Source organism: Pectinophora gossypiella, chromosome 5, assembly GCF_024362695.1.
Source record: "Pectinophora gossypiella chromosome 5, ilPecGoss1.1, whole genome shotgun sequence".
In the NCBI taxonomy this organism is placed as follows: domain Eukaryota; kingdom Metazoa; phylum Arthropoda; class Insecta; order Lepidoptera; family Gelechiidae; genus Pectinophora; species Pectinophora gossypiella.
The window spans coordinates 9905448-9929023 of record NC_065408.1 but is presented as its reverse complement, the minus strand read 5'-3'; the positions used below and the strand labels follow the sequence as shown (position 1 = coordinate 9929023).

The window sequence follows — 23576 nt, the reverse complement described above, 5'->3', positions numbered from 1 at the left end:
GATAATTTTGTGTTCCCTGTGCGTCCGCCGGAGTACGAAAGGAAATAAGGCAATACTCGCCTAAAATATCAATGAACCGTGACCATTAGTTTACATAGTAATAATTTGCCTTAATCTTGCACAAATGTTCTTAGGTGTACCACAAAATAAGTTTTCCTGTTTGCGTGCGCGGCGGAATGGAGGAACCTCTGTTGTTCTCTTTCGCGAGCGTGCAGCGTCGCCTGCGCCGCGTCGTCGCCGCCGCAAGTCGCGTAAGTAAAAGTAACTTTTAACAATACCTTGGCGGCGCCTGCGCGCTGCGTACGTCAGTTTTGCCAACTCGGACCGCGCGGCACTACGTATCGCTCAATCGGGTTTTTTCGAAACGAATTCGTCGTCAGTGACATTTCCTAGAAAATAGAAAAAGTTTCCGATACGCGACTTTCTACAGACAATTTAACCGCCGCAGTCGCTTGTTTATTTAGAAACTGCTTGTGATAAACTCGTATTATTAAAACGTGCATTATTCCAACAAAAATACTAAAGTTCAATAACGTTAATGAGAATTTGAATATTTAAAAGTTTTGTACTTGCCGGACTCTATTGGATGATACGCTCACTTGAACGTAAGTAAGTATAATTATTTATGTACAAATATTACATTTCACCTTTTACCATGCAAATTTTCTTACAATATAAGTATATAAAGTAGATAATATGGTCATGTGACAAGCTCTACGTGCTTTATAATTATTGACTCTACACGGAATCTTTAAGCCGCTTAAAGATGAGAGAATTTGACTTTACAATTGGCAATAACAGAACTGTGGGTGCTTAATATTCATTGGTAATATTTGTGTAACTGCAAGTTGAATGGTTTATTAATGAGGTGATGAAAGTGGCATAGCGTTTCCCGCGGGCGGTTGCGGGGCGAGTTACTTGCGCTAGCCCGTGGTCAGCCTAGCCGGCAAGTCGACGAGCGAGTGATCAGGCCCACTTGCAATCAGATCACAAGAACTGGTTCCAAACTTATTGTGGACACGTGTTGCCTTGCTAGAAACCAGTAGGTATCAGTGACACAATGTCTAAAGCCTGATTAATGAAATGTGGGTTTTAATATCCCACACGGACAGCGCAATATCACATTTTTCTTAATGTTACATTGAGAAAACTGATCTATATATTAAATCTCTACACGTTTATTAATAGATTTCTACATATTTATTGTTAAGAAAAAAACTTGTAACCTTCACACAACTTCCGCGCCTTATTAATTCTGAAACACATAGTTTCCTTGAATTGCAACGGTCTATACAATCTTACTAAAGTTTACAATTTTCCGGTACCCATGAAGGAAGGTTGCCGCCAGCAAAATCTATTATAAAAGAAACATTATCAAATTATAACCACCTATAACTTTCAATGTTCAACAGCTGATTTAATAATAGTAATAGAGTTACGGATAGCTACGGTATAGAATGTCCGACGTTGAATTCCTTTGGGTAATAATATACTGCGATCGATATCGAAAGTAGAGTCTTCCGTATGTCACTCACGAATTTCTTTTATAGATATTTAACTTTCGATCCAGGAGTGTTCTTTTGAATAAAAAGCAAGGGTTTATTAACACTTTGATGCCATTGAACGACATCTAATGTAATCTAGGATCAGTGAGACGTTAGTATTGACACTCATGACTCTGTTTAGATAATAAATTGTATTAATAATAACTCTGTGAATGAGTTACGTTCAAAATAAGTAATAAAATTAATGATCAAACATTAATCTTTATAACTAGATGGGTGTTTACAATTGGCGTCATATAAATGGGTCTGTCGGGTTCACTATCAATAGTTAGTATAAATAATTGCTCGATCGGAGTCTCGAATGTCTGATCAGCCAGTTGGTAATCAAGTCACGCTGCAACAACATTTTGATTTTATAGGTACCTAAGTTTTATACGCAATGTCTACATTCCTTGTTGGCTGCATTTACAAGAACGTTGCACTCATAAAATTATATGCTTTATATATTTCCGTGTACACTCTAATGTACTTAGTTTAACGGTCACAATAAATATCCATTTCTGACATATCAACTAATAGACCAGGTGAGGAATCAAATTTTACTGGTAAGTTATACAGAACGTGGTACTTAACTATAATAACTAGATAACGTATTACTGTAGTGTAGCCGTGGTAGCCCAGTTGGAAGAACGCTTGACTCTCACTGTAAGGTCGTAGGTTCGAATCGAGCATAAATGTATGATTTTCGAAATCGTTTTTCGAATTCATGTTTAGATCATAAATAATTATCACGTGCTCAGCGATGAAGGAATACATCGTGAGGAAACCCACATACCTGAGAAATGGGTTTCGGAGGCTTTTTTTCCTTTCGCCGGTTGGAAGGTCAGACAGGCAGTCGATTCTGTAAAAAACTGGACCTGTCACATCTTCAGGTTAAGTAAGTAGACCCTGTGAAGGAGATGATAATTACTGTAGTTCATAAATCTGTAACAAATTGGGTTAACGATACCATTGATTTGGAATATTATAACGTTGCAATCGTTTCGTCTTAGTAATAATAGGGTAATGAGGCGTTTAATTTTAGTTTTACGAGTATTAATCAACTGTAGTTCGACCTTTACGCGGTGGCGCAACGATAGCGCGCGTCGCGCCGCGCTCCAGCGAACACTTTCCATCGACCCTAGCGAGTGCAGAAAGCCTAAAGTCTTAAAATTGCCTGAACTGTTTCAAAAAATAACCTTGCTTATGATTTCCAACTGAGTTATGAACAATCGGTCACTGAAAGGAATTCCGATGTCATAACCTCCCCGGCCGCTGATAGCCATTTTTAGGTAAACTACAACTCTCACTTTATTTTTCTCAGCGGAGCGTGGTATAGTTGCTTTTGATTGTGGTAGCGAATGTGATTCATAACCTGTTCGACGTAAATTTTAGACTTTAACAATGAGTGCTTGTGACATGTCGTGTATTTTCGGACATTCAACATCATGTTCAGGAGTGCAATATGTGTTTCCCTGCCAGCAATTGGATAATGAGGTGTTTCGACAGCTGTTTAACATGCGACTGACACGATGTTGAACCGACCGGCCGAGCTTGGACTCTCTAAATATTTGATGGCTTTGACTCACCCGGCCTTCACTTTTTGCGATCGCAAATTACCTATCAGAGATGCGTCTGTCACTGTAATGTTGGTGTCGACAGGTGTTATCTGTGACGAATCATAAGCAATAAAATTCAATATTCCTCGGTACCAACGTAAGGAAATCAGCATCCTTTATGTTGCGTATTGTTACGGCATTGTCAATTTTCAATTCTCCGTTAAAATTACCGCACAGAAATTCTTCTTTAGACACAATTGACTTATAAATAAACCGTTTAGGAATTCTCTTTAGGAACTGCCTTGGGAAAATCTGCCCCACCACGCAAAAGTGCGTATACAACTCTATCCATCCTTTCCCTTAATAATTTGTAAGAAAATGAGTAGTTGACGATGCCACTAACTTAATTTTAACTAAATACAGGACTAAAACTAGCTCTATCTCTTTCTTACACTTATTGTAAGTGAAGAATGGCACTACTTTAAGAGCTGTGAAACTAAACTAATACTTGTAGAAACCGCCATAACAGACACCATTGTCTACGATGATGTCTACTAGACGTCAAATTTTTTGTGTCTTATTAAGGACGAGTCTGAAGTTTCGAGCGGGTATATCGACGATGTGTGGTCGTGAAGGTCAGCGGGTCGCGGAAGACACCCTGCGATGCGCTCACTGACGCAAGCGGTGAAGCAACGCTGCAATGTTACGTGGTGTACGTGCCACCGCTCTTTGCAACGACCCATTTACGTCGGCACATCGGTTTCACACGAAATAATGTCGTTGAAAGGACTCTGCTTGTCAGCTTTGTATACATACATATCTGTAACGGAACGGGTAGATCCACAAGTAAGTAAATTCATTTGCCATATATCTAGTTAAGAGTTTTTTTGTAATTATTTCTTTTTATTTTGGTGCAATAAAGTATATTTGTAAATTCAATTCAATTCAAATATACTTTATTGCTCCAGAATAAAAGAAAATATTTACAAAGAGTCTTAACTAGTAAGTACATAGCTAGTGACATCTTCCAAGCAACCATAAAGTGAGAAAAAGTTCAAAGCGAGTGCAAACTAAATACAATACAACTAATGTCAGACGACAAAATCCAGCCGCTTACGATACGAAGTCCTAAAATGGATATGGTGATCACTCCATCATCATATTCCTAGAGTTATTTCGTTTTTACAAGGTAACGTGACGGTTGACAGGTCCGGTCTTTTACAGAAGCGACAGCCTGTCTGACCTTCCAAACCAGTCCAATACAGGTTAGATCACATACCTCCGAAACGCATTTTCTTTATGTTGAAGCTTTCCATAATAGTATGTATAATATTCATTAATCCTTAGTACATGCCCCAGAAAATAAGCAGCATAGGGCTGTTTTTTTTTTATTTTCTGTTCTAATACAGCTTCAGATTCAGTACAACTAGTCATCTTGAACCCCTCTAAACCGTAAAACGGAGACTTGAGTAATATTATCATTCATACATAGCTTTTATAGAATGAACTAAGTCAACTGGTTTTGCTATCCGATTTTTATAATATTTCAGTTATTACCTTGCCTTTCATGGCTTTGTTGTTATTCTATTTCTATGCACATCGATCCTTTAGTCTGAGGTTGCTGAAACAATGCAAGCAACACTTATTTACAATAATATTGCCTATTGTGCTTTTATTTAATATTATTATATTATATATTGCCATCTTGTGTGGCATGCAATAAAGAGGTATTGTTAAACAGCTAATACCTATAATATAATATTGCTTCATGACTTTTACGGTTGTATTTCGCAGGCTTTGAATATGTAAAGTTGTAAAACAGTCAAACTTTTACAGCTGCTAAAAGGTATATGGACTAGAAATTAACGTAGGTATATATTTCGTCACAATCCACAGACCAGTTTATCTAGATTTTGCAAAACTAAAGCTTCCTCCGTTGCGACATCTCTATGAATATTGGTCCAACTTGAAACCGCAGATCATAACACTTATGGCGCATTGGCCGGATATCAAGTTACTGATGAACACATTTCATCGGTTTTATCACAAAACTTTTAGAGATCTCTGCACTTCCCTATAAGACACGACGTTAACCTTTTCTTTAATCTGTTCCATGTAAGCTCTTAGGTCTAAGAATTTGAGTTTTGATATTAATCTATCCGAAGCATTTGTAACCATGAACCCTGAAAAAAGCATCAAAATGCATCATCAAGCTTAACATTTTTTGTATCTTCTGCGTTTGTAACTGACTGTTTGTCATTGAGCTACCGTCATTTACTTTTGTTTGTGAAGTAGTGGCAAGAAGATTAATGAATATAATTTTCTTTTTCTATATCTCTATGAACACCAACTCTTATCTCATATACGAACATGCTACGAGCAAACTTGAATATTATTTTCTTCATTTATTCATATTCAGTGAATGAAAATGACGTAAGAAAAAACACCTTGTTGAATTTTTAAATGTTAACTACTAAGTGAGGAATAAAATAAGTAGATACTTATTCAAAGGTTATCGTTTGAAACAGGAATTCATTATAAAATAAAAAAAAAACACTGAAATATTCTTAATGACTAAATCAGCAGACTGCTTGGTATTTTTATTAAATTCAGTCATACCTGTTAGACTTATTCATCCATATAAAAGTCTAAATAAAACTGTAATTTATGGATTTCTAAATTTATTTCGATTAATTGTGATTTTCTAAATTCATAATTTTGATGATAAAGTAAAAATAAAACTTTACATAACCAATAACTATATATTTCATTAATAGGTACTACAAATAATTCTCACTTTTCAGGTAATATAGACAAAGGATTTATTGTATTTTTATTTAATCTGTATAGAATTATTAAAATTATTAAAAAAAAAATAAGCAAGCCTCGCTCCGCTTTAAAAAATATACCTTACCTACCAATATTTATCTACTTATTATTTATACCCATACCTATAATTGGCAATCGGCAATCGCGTAACGTTACATTACAAATCAGTTAAATTATATTATTACGTGATGGGGAAGTACAGGCGCATAATAAGGCGAACCTAACACGGGGACTTGCATTATGTTATTATTGGCCAGTATTAATAACTGGCGATAAGCAATCAGTGCGCTCACGCGACAAGAGGCGCGGGTCGTCGACACCGTGTGTAAATACTCCACCGATGACGTCACACACCGCATACCGCATGCCACCTCCATGCATTAAGCGATTCACTTCGTATTTGCATACAGGCATGGTGTACAAAGATGTACAACTCACGGCCTTGTTGACTGAAGATGTGCAAAGACAAGTGCTGTCTTTGAATAGATGGGTGACGGGTGAATAATCGAACTTTTCTCAGCACAAATTTTCATTTTGGGAAAGGGATATAGGCAAATAGTGACTGGTGCTCCAGTTTTTCAGTATAGAAAGAAAAAACTTTATATTTGGGTTACAAAGTAAACGTGCTCTATATCGTCACTTGATGACAGCTGAGATTGTGGTCTAACTAACACTAACCTATTTCCAACAATACAAATAAATGCTGTTGCCGATGGTGCGAAGTCACCTATAGAGGTGACACCACACTCACTCACTAGACACTCACTAGGCACTCGCTAGTGTTGGTACCATAGGCATATATTTTCAATTCTATCAATGAGTTCTATGATTGTGTGAAACGCATTAGCTCTCTATTACAATTTCCATTGCCACCGGGCAAGTTTCAAGTACTAGTACCACACTACAAGTACACAATAAATAGTGAAAGTGGACGCGGTGTCGCATCGCAATCATTTTTGCACCAACACTGCGTTCTGGGTTTTTGCGACATATAGGTATATTAAAATTTATCGTCGCATTTCAGTAAAACCACATAAGCAACTTTTACAAGAATCTCATTTGGATGTAATTCTTGTTATCAAAACCTCGCAATAGCCACGCTAGTTTCAATCCAGTTAAAAAAATTGGAGTCTTAAACTTTACCCGGATTGAAATCAAATGAAAGAAATCAATGCTTAGTTGAAGAAAATCAGTAAAAAAGGCGCTTAAGTGGTTTTTCTCTATATGGCGACGTTGTTTTCGTGCGTGTACCTTTATTTAAACTGTCTATAGATCTTTCCAATGCGGACACGGTGTCTTAACGAGAAAATATTGTATATTTATTTAGTTGTTGTTCCTAAGGTCCAGTAGGTATGTATTCAATATTGCGGCCGGCTCGTTAGAACCAGCAACCAACTGCTATAAGTTTTAGTACAACCTTTTTCGGTCACCTTAACATACCAATTGCCAATATCCCGGCTATTGATTTTCCAATAATATTTCCTATTCAAAATACCTAATGAAAGCACAAAACGAGAGATGCTAAATAGTTATTTATATATTTATCTGAACCGATATATCTATTCACATTCACGTCTATGCTACGACCTTGTCCACCAATTCTAACACAAAAAGTTGTAAGTATAGCAAAGTTTAAACGAATTTTGATTTAAATCAATGTCGAAATCACACACTAATGAATTAGATAGAAATCGTTCCACACTGCCGCGTGCAACAGCCTAAGATTCAATTTAGCAATTTACAAAAGGGTAACTCAACAAAAAATAATTAATAGCTGTTGTTACTTATACAAAGAAACGAGCTTCTATTATTCGTATTTGAATTCGAATAATTTATTACTACAATTTTTTTTTATAACTAATTTACAAGACATTAAAACATCTTACAAATTATATTCTGAAACGTTTAGTCGGGTAGAAAAGAAAGAAAATTAATTGTATTTATACCTTATCATGTAACATTGTCCCTATATATGCAAATGTTTCCAGTATGACTTTTCTCTGGAGCCGTGTGTTGCTCCCTGGCCGGACCACTATTCAGTACACAATTTCTAATGATATCAATAAAATCTACCTAATCTCTTACCTTCACATACACATATAATAAATAATATATAAATGTAATATAAATAGTACAATAGTATAAATAGTACATCAAAAAGTACAAAAACAATTAAAAGAAAAGAAAAATACTCAAAGTTAAGAAGGTAAGGGTATGTAAATCACAAACAATACTAGACTTGTTGTTTGTAATAATGAAGATTAGGTTAGAAAAAATACTTCTTATTAAAGCTTAGATGAACAAAACTGGAACATAGGAGACACTTAGTAAAGGAGTAGAGACACTTATTGCTTGATTACATACAATCTCTGAGAGTCTGAGCCTCACGGTGGCGCGGCTGGGGAGAAATACTCCCTAGCCGGACCCCTTTTAACATTCATTTTCTTTTAATGATTTGATGTACTATTTATACTTAGTGTAGGTAGAGATTAGACAGACTTTATTGATATAATTACAAATTATGTACTGAGTAGTGGTCCGGCCAGGGAGCTTCACACTGGAGCGAGCAGGTCTAACAGCGTCATGGCTAGATTGGCGATACACCGAGTTAGTAGAGTTACATGTGTTGCGCAGGCGTCTAATTGTGCGAGTGTCCATGTGATAAGTTATCGCCATCAGACTGGTCACGATCTCACATTCGTCCGCGATCTTTAACTTTCTACATTGGCCATTACAAGTGACATTTGCAGCCTGCCATTGTCCCCAAGATGGCCTTCTCGACAAAAATCAAATGCTGTTTTACACTCTCGTACATTAAGATCCCAGATATAAGTAACAACATAATTATGACAGACAATAAAATCGACGAATTTGCGACCTTGATTTTACGATGTGAGTGACTATTGTAAAAAAAATATTTCTCTGTCAATGTAAAGTTACTTAAATAAACTTTGTATCCCACCGAGTGTACGGAACACGACACGTAATTTTGGAGCCAAGACACCGATTTTGAATTGCGAATGTCTAGTACATACAGTACGTGACTGTGATTAAGAGTGCATGAGTTTTCTTAGAACTTGTGTGGGTTGACAAAAGCAATTTTGAGAAAACCGCAATCGCGGCAGCGGGTGCTGACACGTTCTAGTAATAAAGAGTTAGTTGCAAAATGGCAACATTAGAATGATTAACGAGGTGGACGCATTAGAGCGGATATCTAGCTTGACACAACTGCCAACTGGCAGTGTGCTGGTTGCACCTTTGACCTTGCACGTGCCACTTTCAAGCACCGCATTCCTCGGGCTAACATTAGTAACACCGCGTTCTCGCGATCCGCCACAGACCCATTGTTCCTCAATTTAACTCACGCTGGCATTCTTGACATATTTGCTTGCCAGCCTTCCGTACTACCATACTCCTACTTATATTTAAAATCCACTTATGTTTGTTGCCCCTTGTCGATTCCATTACCATTTAACTCGTTTTGTCCGGATTTAAAATACAGTAAAGACCCTGATTCAATTAGAACGACTCGAAAATAAATAAAAATACAGCCTGCGCAGTTTTTAAATCAAGTGTTTTATGAGCATTTATAAACACTTAACGTTCATGAACTGTATTATTTTGCATAAAAATTGTTAGATATTATTCTGAATTTCATTACGATGACTTTAAGTGCGTTTATTTTGTTGTAAAACATTCCAAATAATACTATTTAAAGTACAGTGATTGCTACGTTCAGAGTCATTAGGCGACAAAATAAGCAACAAGACTAAGGAAAGATTAGTGGGCACGGCAGTGGGTATATTTTGGAGTTACCTAACATAATAACAACAATCGAGTTTATGAAGTAGAGCCGGCTGCGATATCCATGTATCCAAAAGTTATTCAACTACCGGTTTTAATGGCTGTGTCGTGACAACAGGCTTCCGCCAGGTGTCACAAAAAACAGAATTCAGCAAACTGAACCAAAGAACTCGTGACTGCGCTGGTGAAATTCGCAGCAGGCGTGGTAACTGCCACTGGACTATTTTTAAACGAGTTTAAAACCAAAACCCGCCTTTTTATAATAAGACTTTTTTGTTTATTTACATAAACCATGTCCTGTTTGTTTTCGCGCTTTTGAGGAAAAAATAACGACTTAACATTTTTATAGGATATTTTATCTTCAAATGACATCCTAAATTAAATTATCTGTGTGATTCGTGAGTTTTAATTATCAGTCATTAAATTAAGATTTATTTATAAGTACCTATTAACTTGCCCTACAAAAATGGCAAGTTAAGTGTAGGAATTTGTAATTTGTAGCTATAAAAATTATTGCATTCCTTACATTAAAAATCGATTTTCAAATGTAAGTTAAGTATGTTTGCGATACGGTATCATTGTCAAATAAGTTGGTAATGTTTCGCAAACCCGCGGGCCAGGCCAGGCTACAATTAACCTACTATTTCCATTTCGAGAAAACGACACGTGTTGAAATTATATTAATATAATAAGGTATTTCGCTAATTATGCAGCTTCACCTGTTCTTTTTATATTCTCATTTCCTGTTGTTCAAAAGTTCCGCTGGCATTTACACTACCTACGATCTTTACCTCGCATAACATAGTCACCTTATTTGAATTATTATATAAACATTTAGACCGCAGTCTTCTTCATTGTACCTTTCTTTAGATTGGAAACGTCAAGAAGACGAGCCACTTAATTTTATACCTACGCATCGATTAGAACTGGCAACGGTTTGGCTACTAGAAACGTTTCTATTAGTATGTGTGTGTTTTAGGTATATAATGAGAAGCTCGGAAGAGTAACAAATTTTTGTTAACTAAACCTTACAATAGACATGATAGTTTCAATGCGAGTAAAAATTTTAAGTGTCAATATTTACTCGGAATTAACCTAGCGTGTGCGTTTCGAGCTGTTTCCAAGTTTTCTTGGAGAAAATCGCATCAGAATTTGATTTTTCAAAGGCGCTTTGAAGGCGACGATAATCGATTACGTTTTTCTTTTAATTCATGTTTCACCACTATTACCCACTGCCACTACCCCTACTGGCAGCTCTAGGGCGGTGCAAGCGGTGCGTTTTAGGGAGGCGCCATAATCAGCCAAGACGCGACCACCTTAACACACAGAGAAGTAACTGGATTGGGCACAGCTGCCCTGTGAATTAGACCTCTTAGCGGCTACACAAAACTCATACATTTAATGAGTGGCCGTAAACGACATTTTTAAAGGATTTAATGTGGCCGTAAATTGGTCTCGCACCCCCTAAATGATTTTGCGACCATTACCGATGCATGCTTAGGAATGATGAGAAAAGGAATTACACTGAAGGTCAAGGTGCTGAGGGCCACCAGTCCTTTATTATTGTTAAAGAAAACAACTGTACAGTATGGTAATTATATAAATATCGCACTATTTTTAACGGCTCACATAATTGTATAATAACAACCGACATGGACTAATGCCTAGAATAAACCTAGTTTCAAGGAAAACAAATAAACAGTAAATACATTGTTTTACAAAAACTAATTAATCAATCATGGAAAACACCACTTATTAGTATAATAAACATGTTTACGACGAATTACTGCGTAATAATGGATCTTTAATAATAGGAACATTTTTTCCACACAAAGCTTTCCAACGAACAATGCGTACGGCGGCGTACGAACGTACTCGCAGCACTTATTTAGCAAACTATACAGAAAACTGTTTCGTGCCGACAACCGACGTAATTGCCACGAAACTAGTGATTTACTGATCATGTTTACACATTTCGTAATAGTTTACACAACTCCATAACTGGTCGACAACTAGAATCACTTACAATGTACGAACACTAGGGAAATTAGCCTCACTCATGTTAGACAATGAGGAAATCAGGTGTATTGTATTTATTGTCGCTCCATTTTTACAGTTCCGTACCAAAATGTACAATGGGACACTTATGGTCCGGCTTCTCTCGCATCTCACAGCTGTAACTGGCTATTTCAGCAACTGTCGACTAGTATCGGCCTTCAATATACCTAGATACTAAATAAGCCTAGCCTCTTATAAATTTATATACCTACTTTGGTAAGTACTTATTACTTTTTGGAGTATATAAGTATAAGGTAAGTATAGATTTCTAGTAACTAACCTAGATTATTGTTTAAATTATTACCCATAACGTACATATTACATACATACATAACCTCACGCCTATTTCCCACCGGGGTAAGCAGAGACAATTTGCTTCGATCCTGACACATTTATCTTGCTTGCTCCACATTCATCAATCGTTTCATACAAGCACGCCGGTTCAGAGTAGATCGTACTTAACCTTTTCTAAGGACATCTCCAATTTTATCCATATACGTCCTTCTAGGTCTTCCTTTGCCAGCCCTACCATCAACCATCACATTACCCATAACAACTGGAGCTTTTTTATTGATATCTTTATACGCTTGTTTTCTATCTTTATGATGTTAAAATTAGCGTGATTTAATTACTTTCACCATTCGTAAACTGTAGTCAAAAACGCTAATTGCTTTACCACTTCGCATGTAATTTACTTTAAGTAATTACAAAGGTTAGAAACATGTCCGAAAATAAGAGATAGACCGATGAATATAACATGAATTAAAAAGCAAAGATTTTCTTTTTAATCTTTTTGAAAAAGGTATTTTACGTTGCAATTGTCAACAACAGATTAAAAAAGAAATCAACTTTAACTATATCCTTGTAAAGATGTTATATCGCCAGGTGCCACTTGAACATCAAACAAATTGTGACAATACCGCCAAATGTTTCGTAAGTTGGAATCACAATGTATTGGTAAGCTCGCCAACGACCACACTAGTTGCGAACCTCATTCCAAAATAGTGTATAATACTATCGAAGATATTACTAGACAAACTACTAAATATATGCAAGTAATTTATACAGAAAAGGCCTTGGACTATAAGTTGAAAACTAAGAGAATAAAACATAATAAAAAAAAATTCTACGCTAGCAAATTCTTGCTCCGAATGATTAGAACTAGGCTAATGCTTTTTTTTAATGAATAACAATTCTTGCTATAAAACTAATTTGAAATATGAAACGCGAACATTATGCAGAGGCAGAGAATGGCCATAAATAGTTAATACTTGTTTGACAGCGATAACATTTTGAGAGTCAAAAATGTGATAGGATAAGTTGTTGGAGATTTGGATGAGTGAACTGTCCGGTTTTGTGTCAAGTTTTTACTCGAGTTTTTGTTTTTGTTTCCGAAGTCGCCGGTTTTCCCAGTCGAGCGGCGCGGCGCATACGTCTCTCTCGGTGTTAGGTAATACCTAAACCGAAGATGCTGCGACGCACGGCCGTCCGCAAATGCCAGCGGCATCGCCTTTCCCACGCCAGCCATTGTGTCTTTGTGTGTCTAGTTCAATAATTAAAGCCGATATTTATCACCTCCACGCATGTTTTGGTCATTTAAATGCATGAACTTTATGGTGTCGTTAGTTACTTCACAGTCTTTAAATTATTATGCTCGACGAACTTACGTTACAACTGCGACCTTTTATGTTTATTTTTTTACATCATGCCTGGATCATTTCAAACAATAAGGAAATATAATACAATCACAATAAATATAGCTACTGGTGTCTGACCGAAATAAAACAGACATTGTTCGATTCCGAAATGCGGAACCACGAATGTCTAACATATCAAACTGCCAAAAGAGCAGCCTCAATCTTGTTACGCCAAGGTTTAAAGGCTCTAAAACAATACGATGTAACATAAAGTAACACCTATTACAAATCACTCCATCAATGGTCTGCTACCTGTAAATGTTCTACCTACTTGCATATGGTAGGTACTGTAATCCTCTCTAACAAACCGGTCACCTTGACCTAACAACAATGCCAACAATCGAACTAAGCTCGTAAACACGTAATCTAGTTATAATCCATTTTCATTGTATGATTGATGCAGCAGTTGTTGTTTAACCACAGCAATAAAAATTTAAATCACGAACGTTTAATAATAGACGTTATGACGCTAGATTTACAAGCCGTCGTCATTTCAATAACAGCTCCACACGTTGGCCGTACAACCTGTGTCATATTATAACCCAATGTCATTATAATAAATTTTAATGGGCTTAATTAACAAAAGGTTTGTCGTTTGAACAATGCATAATTTTGAACGGCTATTGAACGCTGCTTTTTGCCGCCGAGACATTGTCTATCGACGTATCATGAATGAGGCGAAATAAATTTCTTATGAGCACGGTGGGTGAACAATAATTATTGCATTGTGTGATTGGTTATTGGTTTGGCAGGCGAGGCCGGGCGTGAGTCTTGCGACCCCGTCGTATGCCTTGAGACTCACACTTTTTCATCCACCGGACAATAGCCCGGTCACCCAGAAAAAACTAAGACACGCTTTCGTTTATGTCTGTCTAACGGGCCAGCTTAATTAAACTGACACCGTGTGCCGGCATTATAAAAACGCCGTCAATCTCAATTGTCAGACGCAAATAATATCTGACCTAGACCTTATAGGCAAGCTTCTATATTTTTAACATTAAACTCTGTATCAAGTTGCTGCGACTCCATTTTACTTATAGGGCAAAATAGCTAACAAATTATATCATCCGCTTTACGAGTGCGGGCGCAGCCGAGGAACCGGTCCTGCGGCATTTGACAACTTATCAACTTTGCCTGCCTATTCTCATTGACCCGGTGTGATAGGCCAACTACCAGCGCGACATAATGAACCACGACACTTTTTGTTGTTGTTCCTTCTAATAATAGTCTCGATTTGAGATTTCTTTATAATGATGTCGCCATTAAAAAGATTGACATTTGAATATTTCCTGTACCTCATCCAAAAAGTCGATAGGTACCTAAAGCACATGACCTATTGTGTAAGGTATGTGACCTTTTAAAAAGGATTTCATAGTCTCGTTCAATAAGTCGACAGTATTGGTATTTAGAATTATGTATTAAAAGTAATTTTATAAATTTATTTGTGTCATATGCACAATGAAAATTATACTTCGTTGACTGTCAGCAAAAGATTTTATGAGCTATTTCTAAATAAAACAGTGTGATATAATACGGTAAGGTCATGGCTATGTAACTGGCGATGTCTTTTGTAAGCAATAGCGGTCATCGTCATTATAATTACTATTGTCTTTCAGATATAATATAACAAATAACACAAAGTTGTAATTTGTATTGCAAGTACTTTCATTAGTACCTTCACCTGTTCAGTGGCGTATTTTCATAGCTTTATCAAGATAAGCACTAATAGTGTTTAGTGAATGCTATTGTTTTCGCACATTATCATTAATTATTATAATCTCGTGTGTTACAAACACGACACTTATTAGCATTCATAAAACGGGTAATTATGATATGTTATGCACGGCTAACATAGATATGGGCAAACCTTAGTTTTTAATTTATACAAACAGTTTCTTTAATGATGTTAATTATTACCGACTTCAAAAAAGGAGGAGGTTCTCAATTCGATTGTATATTTTTCGTCTTGCCCTTTACGCATCTTCTATTATGCAATCTATGTATGTCGCAAAGCTTTTTCGCATACATCGGGATGTGGGTATGTGAGATAGTAGCTAATATAAAGTAAGTGAGATGTAAATATTCAAATTCACACTTCAACAAAGAGAAAAGAGATGCGAAAAGGACGCGAAATTACACCTTCTAACACCAGCCACATCGCGTAGTGGATTTCACCCACAGAACAGTGATAGGTGATCCCACTATTTTTAGAATTCACATGATCTCTGCGATTTCTGCACGTAATTATAGCGCAAGAGAGCATTTTAACAAAATGGCGTTGATGTGTATACCGCACATTGACTGCCATGCGAATAACAATTTCCTGCACATTTGTTCAGGAATTGGCGAAACGTCACATGCCTCATAACATATCTCTTACTTTCTAATATCTGTAAGTTAGTTCACCCTACCACCCTCCTTTCGAGGGTGCAACCACTAAAATCGCGACAGAACCGTAATTGTGATGCGCGTATAAGATCACGCGTATTTCCCACGGATTTCCACTTGCCCACGACCCTGACTTACCACTTTCGCTTCTTCCACTCTCATCTAAGTACATACGCGCAAGTTTGTTTCTTGACCAGTCCTCATTTTAGACATACTCAATTTGATCACGATGCATCTAGGCCTTTGTTATACATACTATTTTTGATTGAACCACTGAATCTGAATGACTGATATTAGGTGCTTAACGGACAAATAAATCATCGAAGCTCCTGCATGGTTTCCTTGAAAACGTATTTTCACTAGGACGTGTAATTAGGCTGGTTTTTCCTTCAATTTGTAAGGTCGATTTAGCAACCGTTTCTGAATAAAAGTTGGACCTGTCAATACCTTCAGGTTAAGTAAACGGGCCCTGTAAAATTGGAATAAACGCTGAAAAGAAAAGCTCTTGGAAAGGGAGATGATGATATATTTTTTGTAATTTTTGATTTATCAAAAATTATTAGTTATTGATTGTTTATCAACGTATGTTTTGTTTGTTCCAGATCATGGACCGCTGGGAGCGGCGCAGATAGCGTGGTATGAGGTAGAGGGTCGCGCGGCCATGCCGCCGACGCGCCGCACTGCTGCCTAGCCACGCCCTCCCTGACTCCGACCCTGCACACTGAGGTACGCGTCTCACTATACTCAATCCGGCCCTGAATAAGGAATTTGTTTTCTATCTTTAATACTGTCTAATTTATACAACATTTCCCAAGCTTGACTTTCATTCATACTAATACGGTGCCATCTCTATCAGTTATTATTATCTGTAGAATATGTATTTCTTTTCCTTGGCCTCACAAGGTCTTTATAAAGAATCAGTCTCAGAATATCTACAGGAGTTACGAAATCGTTTATTATTAGAAGGTATATTAGGTAGGCAGATACAGTTAAGCAAAACATTGACTAGCAGGAAACCAAACTAAAATACGCTGGTTTGATCGACTGATATGATACTTATCTACTAATTTAATACATGGTGTAATCAAAAAGCCATAATATAAAATGTGCCAAGGCCAAAGTTCACACAAGTACAGGATGCATACCACATACCGGATAGGTAACCGCGATACTAAGTTACCCTTTTCGTAATGCTATGGCGGTATTTAAATTGTAGAGAATTTTAGCAAACTAACTTAAAAATGCTTATGCAGAATAAATAAAAACTGTGAGTGTCTTTTGTATTTTTTTATTTTTTTTTTTTTTTATTTATTTATCATAGATACAATTTAATGCTACATTTTAAATAGTTAACATCGGAAAACCCTAAAAGGGTTTGTCCCGACATTAATCCCACATATTATTATACTAGTACATCTTATACTAAAGACGCCCATCTATGTAAAAGATAAGAACCGCAGAATATAATTACATTTATCATCACATCTGAATTCAAATGTCTAATTAAATAAAGTAATTTTTAAAAGTTAAAAAAGTAAACACTATTATTTTTAGGTCTGCCGGACATTTTAAACAGACACATTTGCCACAGAAGATAATTGAACACGAAAATCCGTTGCAGTGGAACTAATTTCGTCTTGAACTTATTCTAGTTTCTCTGCGGAGTAAAATAACATCCATCATCATCATCAGCCTATATTTGTCTAACTGCAGGGCAAAGTACCATCCATCATGATGTCAAATTACACTTGTCATATTGACCGTCGGTGAACTTTAAAAATGTGTACATACGAGTGTATTACAGTAGGGCCGAGGTCATTCGCCAATCTCAGTTGCAATAGTGCAACGATCGGACAATAAAGACAATCGCATTTTTGTTTGCAGAAATTATTATGTGAGTACTTTAAAGACTTTAGAAACAGACAATTCTTCAAACAAGTTTTACTAATGAAGCAATGTTTACTTATGCATACCATGCATATAATTTTGCTCTACAAACAAACTCCCAGCTTCGAAGTAGAACTGTAAACAAATTGGCGATTGGTTACGGGCGGACAAACATTGCAGTAATCCTGACACGGACACAGTGAGTGAGACGAAATGTTACGCGAATTTTAGTTACTAGGTTTCCCGGGGCGTCGAGCCTCCGCCAGCTCGGTTATGAACAAAAAGCTGTGCCCCCATTATGAGAGAAACCTCTAACACGATTGTGTGCCAAGGCCACTCGACAAATTGGTATTACATCGAGTGAGAGTTTCTAGCGCCGACCTGCGCTTGCCGACTTGCCGCTTGTCACGTTTTTTATAAGTCTGCAGAGTTCACCAATTAACAAGTGTTCTTACGAGACATTCGCACAATCATTTAATATCGCAACTCTGTTTCGAAGCAGCTCGGGGAAAAAGCCAGTAAATTAGACATTTCAAATCGGCATTGCAGTCGCAAATGAGCGGGAGTATTGCAAATTGATAGGTTGTCGAGACGTCTCGCCGCTCTAATTTTAACTCGAGTTACTTATGTCTATTTGATAAGGTTTCTACCGCACACGGTCGGCGGTCGGCTAGCGGTGCGTCGGCGACGGTCGTGCCTGCAATTAACTCAGTCTGTCGATGTCGTGTCGTTGCACCCGCACATATTGTCTTTAATAATGTAGAAATGCTTCTACTTACGCGCTATTGACACGCGACCAACTTCCATTCAATCCGTGGTAAATCGCACAGGCTGACCATCAGGAAGATGTATGATGTGTGTGTTTAACCATGACATGAACTGATCATTCACATGTCAGAAGTACTTGGATAGATTTTTGTTCAAGAGTGTCATCGTTGTTACTTTTTTAAAACTTACTTCCTACCTGATACATTCACGTACTTCTTACCTGAGCAGTTAATTGGTGATTGCGCTAAAGTAAATGTTTTATATAACTTTCATTTACTTCCTTTTATACAACTTCAATAAAACATTTGAATTTGTAAATAGGTAATTACATTTTGTAGGTATAAATAAAATACTGATTTTGCAATCAATACATCTGAAGTCGCACTTGAACTTATTAAAAGTTCGTTTACGAAATGCTAATTCGGTTGGCTATATTGGGTATTGCGCTATAACCGATACTCATCAATCACGCGAGCCGCGGGTCACAGGCAAATGTTCACTAATGACGCTGGTAAGCTGGTAATGGTAACATCGCACTCAGAATCCTGCCGTGGCGACCTTACGTTCTCGTCTGGTGATATTTTTGACATTACGATAGCGACGGAATGTTTGATTCGTTCCGCCTCACCTCCGGCCCGCGTTGCAGCCAATAAAAGCATTTGCCAAACACTTAGCACGTTTATAATGGATGTTTTTCAATCAGCGAAGATGTTTAATGGTGTTTTATATGGTTAATTGGCTCCGATTAATTTCGCTCGGTCGATAAAGGAGAATGGGCGAATCTGGTCCAAGAACCTCCACTGATGAGACTTATATGTAATGAAAGCTTATGCTTTCTCTATGAATCTGGCAAAGTTCTATCAGATTCTGTCCCGGGGTTCTTTTATTACGGCCATGTTTGTCCTGGCTAAAAATGTGATAAAATACAGTGGGAGCTAAAATCGACTCAAGATTTGTTGCTGGATAACTAAGTCTACATAAATAATTATGTATCATATTGTATATCATTTTAAAGAGGATCTTTTCCAGAATCCGAAACATAAAAAAAAACAAAAAAAAACTTTTTGTAAGCGAATTATAGTCAATTTATATCTGCAGCGCCATTGTTTCTCGGTAGCTAAGTTCAAGTTTCATGCCTTTTACCCCTTCCAAAAGTATGTTACCGATTTTTTTTATATTGCTTCCGGAATTTGATCTGAGTGATAATAACAAGAAAAATAAATAAACACCTCTCCGATAGAGACCGGCTAAGCTATTGCCTATTGCAAGAAATCGTCATCATTAGCAAGTCATTACGGTATTGCATATTATAAGCTTATCAGCAACTTGGAACTTGGTCCAAGAACCTCCACTGGTGAGACTTGCATGTAATGATAGCTTATATTTGTCCTATGATTCTGGCAAAGTTCTATCAAACTCTGTCCTAGGGTTTTTTTACGGCCATGTTTGTCCTGAGTGTACAGTAGTGGACTGCAATATCACCTCAGGATTTGTTGTCGAAAAACTATTTAACTAAGTCTATATACATAATTATATATCATAATGTATATCAATTTTAAAGGGGAAGGTTATCAGAATCAGAAACACAGATAAAAAAATGCATTAAGTATGTAAACGACTTTTAGCCAACTCACGTCCGTAGCACCATTTTTCTCAGCAGCTACGTACGAGTTTCGCGCCTTCCAACCTTTCCAAAGAAGCCCAATCATTTTTTCCTTCTTCTGATATTGCATTCTTAACCTGACAAGTGACAACAACAAGAAATAAAAGAGATACCATTCCGATAGAGGCCGCGTAAGCTATGGACCTATTGCAAGATAACGTACTCAAAGGCTAGTCATTATAATCCAACAGACGTAACATGATTAGAATGCGGCGGGACGGAAATGTAGTACATCGCCTTATGCGAAAGAGATGAAATATGTGTCTCTTTAACACTAACAGTATACAGCTTAGTACGAGAGAAACAAGAAATAAGTCATTCTAATCAAGATGCTATACAATGACTCTATTGTATACAAAAGAAACACATTTATTAAACAAGTTCAGGCAATAACTGGTGCAAAAGGCGGCTTTATTGCCAAGGTAGCAATTACTACCAGGCAACCTTACGTTTACGATACGTTTTGTTGTACCATTCGGCATTGTTTATAAGACAACATATAAGCCTGGATTAATAAAACAAGATTGTGGTGAAAGAAAACATACTACATTTGCGTCCTCCCGCATTCTAATCATGTTACGTCTGTTGGATTATAATGACTAGCCTTTGAGTACGTTATCTTGCAATAGGTCCATAGCTTACGCGGCCTCTATCGGAATGGTATCTCTTTTATTTCTTGTTGTTGTCACTTGTCAGGTTAAGAATGCAATATCAAAAGAAGGAAAAAATGATTGGGCTTCTTTGGAAAGGTTGGAAGGCGCGAAACTCGTACGTAGCTGCTGAGAAAAATGGTGCTACGGACGTGAGTTGGCTAAAAGTCGTTTACATACTTAATGCATTTTTTTATCTGTGTTTCTGATTCTGATAACCTTCCCCTTTAAAATTGATATACATTATGATATATAATTATGTATATAGACTTAGTTAAATAGTTTTTCGACAACAAATCCTGAGGTGATTTTGCAGTCCACTACTGTACACTCAGGACAAACATGGCCGTAAAAAAACCCTAGGACAGAGTTTGATAGAACTTTGCCAGAATCATAGGACAAGTATAAGCTATCATTACATGCAAGTCTCACCAGTGGAGGTTCTTGGACCAAGTTCCAAGTTGCTGATAAGCTTATAATATGCAATACCGTAATGACTTGCTAATGATGACGATTTCTTGCAATAGGCAATAGCTTAGCCGGTCTCTATCGGAGAGGTGTTTATTTATTTTTCTTGTTATTATCACTCAGATCAAATTCCGGAAGCAATATAAAAAAAATCGGAACATACTTTTGGAAGGGGTAAAAGGCATGAAACTTGAACTTAGCTACCGAGAAACAATGGCGCTGCAGATATAAATTGACTATAATTCGCTTACAAAAAGTTTTTTTTGTTTTTTTTTATGTTTCGGATTCTGGAAAAGATCCTCTTTAAAATGATATACAATATGATACATAATTATTTATGTAGACTTAGTTATCCAGCAACAAATCTTGAGTCGATTTTAGCTCCCACTGTATTTTATCACATTTTTAGCCAGGACAAACATGGCCGTAAAAAAAGAACCCCGGGACAGAATCTGATAGAACTTTGCCAGAATCATAGGGAAAGCATAAGCTTTCATTACATATAAGTCTCATCAGTGGAGGTTCTTGGACCAAGTTTCATACAAAAGTGCCCATTGTCATTTATATAATTTGTAGGTACCTAATAAACAAAAGGAAAGTAAGCGCAATGATAATAATGTTCAAGCTTCTACAATTATTTTTAGACTTTAGAATAGTCGAGATAGAATTGTCACAGCACATTCATAAATCTCACTTATCGATCTTTATAGTCAGTCATGTTTGTGTCGTTGTTGCTGGGCCACATTTAACTATAATAAACTGATGCATCTTGCATATAATTAACGGTTAAACGAACTTACCTGTAAGTGAAGTTCTATCGTAATTATACGAGTGCTTCGTTCGAAGAGATTAGTAACCTATAAGATGATAAACTTGAACACAATGTAGTAACGCATAGTGACACCATTCATTGCACACATAGTTGAAAGCATATAGAAAAAAAATAATAACAAAAGTAATTCTTTTTTTTTTTTTTTTTTAAAGGGTAGTCTTATATTGTCTGCCCCACTCGAATAGTCTCCGCGCGCTTCATTAGTTTAGGGCTCTGTCTGCGATATTTGCAGAACAGATTTGGGGTCTAGGGCGGGCGGGGGTTACTAATCTCTTCGAACGAAGCACTCGTATAATTACGATAGAACTTCACTTACAGGTAAGTTCGTTTAACCGTTAATTATACTTCGTGCTTCGTTCTCGAGATTAGTAACCTATAAGATGATAAACTTGAACACAATGTAGATGTTGAGAGCAGGTTCGGGAAATATCGCAGTAAACTATAACGAACTATAGATGAAATGTATAATTTTCTAGTACTTATTATTATAATGTGCCTAGATGATTACAAACTAAATAAAATTACAAATTATTATTTAATATAGCACGAGCCAACTCTGCCTCGTTTGTGGTCATGATGGTTCTATTGTAGAATTTTCCAAACGTGGTGGAGTTTTGACTCCAACTAGCAGTTTTTCGAATCTGGTCAATGCTAACCCCTGCGCTGTATGCCTGGAATGTGGCAGCGTGGCGCGTGCTATGTGCTGAAAAGATTGACACATCCACACCAGAATCTTTCAGTGTAGACTTAATCCAACGAATAATCTTCAATCCAATGAATCCAACGACTGAGTGTTTGTGTGGTGACGGCTTTATCAGGCCGTTTAAAACTGATAAACAGGTAATCTGACTCTCTAATTGAGGCCGTTCTATTTATATGGCTAATTAATGACTTGGCTGGGCAAATCCCATGTTTTTGCAAAAAGAAAGGTAAGGTAAGGACTGGATTATTCGTACAGACTTTCGAAGTTTTGATGAGATCTGAAATTTTGATAACAATCTTAATATCTGGAAACATCTTAATGTTATAAATATTTATTTTCGACAGGGTTATGGGCGGTAACCAGTACCAGTAATGTTACACATTTTTTTTTTTTTTTTTCAAGTTTTTTCCATTGATATGGCCTCGTTAGGGTACAAGAGAGCCAGGTAAATCTAGCACTCACCCAGTGTCCCAAGTGAAACTTGAGTACTTGGGAATAGTAGGTCTTAGCCTAAACACACCTTTGAAGAACCTTTGAATACGATAATCCGTCGATATATTGGGTCCTAAATTTAAGGACAAGGCTGCTCTACAGCAATTTAAGAATAAGAATAAGAATAAAATAAATTTATTGCCAGTAACAATTAACGAACCATATTGATTGCCACTATTAAATAAATCAGTAAGGAACTCCATGACTTTAAATATTGATGCATCGTATAAAGGT

General features: G+C 36.8%; 1 protein-coding gene across 4 annotated transcripts in view; it reads left to right on the top strand.

Annotated features, from left to right (window-relative positions):
• Window positions 1–231: 231 nt before the first annotated feature.
• Window positions 232–23576, top strand: part of LOC126367153 (mucin-5AC-like) — a 56984-nt gene continuing 33639 nt past the window's right edge. For 2 of the 4 annotated variants that reach the window (XM_050010562.1, XM_050010559.1), the window contains exons 1-2: window positions 271–609; window positions 16482–16605. The gene's annotated coding sequence lies outside the window, so the exon portion shown is untranslated. The other 2 variants (XM_050010561.1, XM_050010560.1) reach the window with 2 other exon arrangements.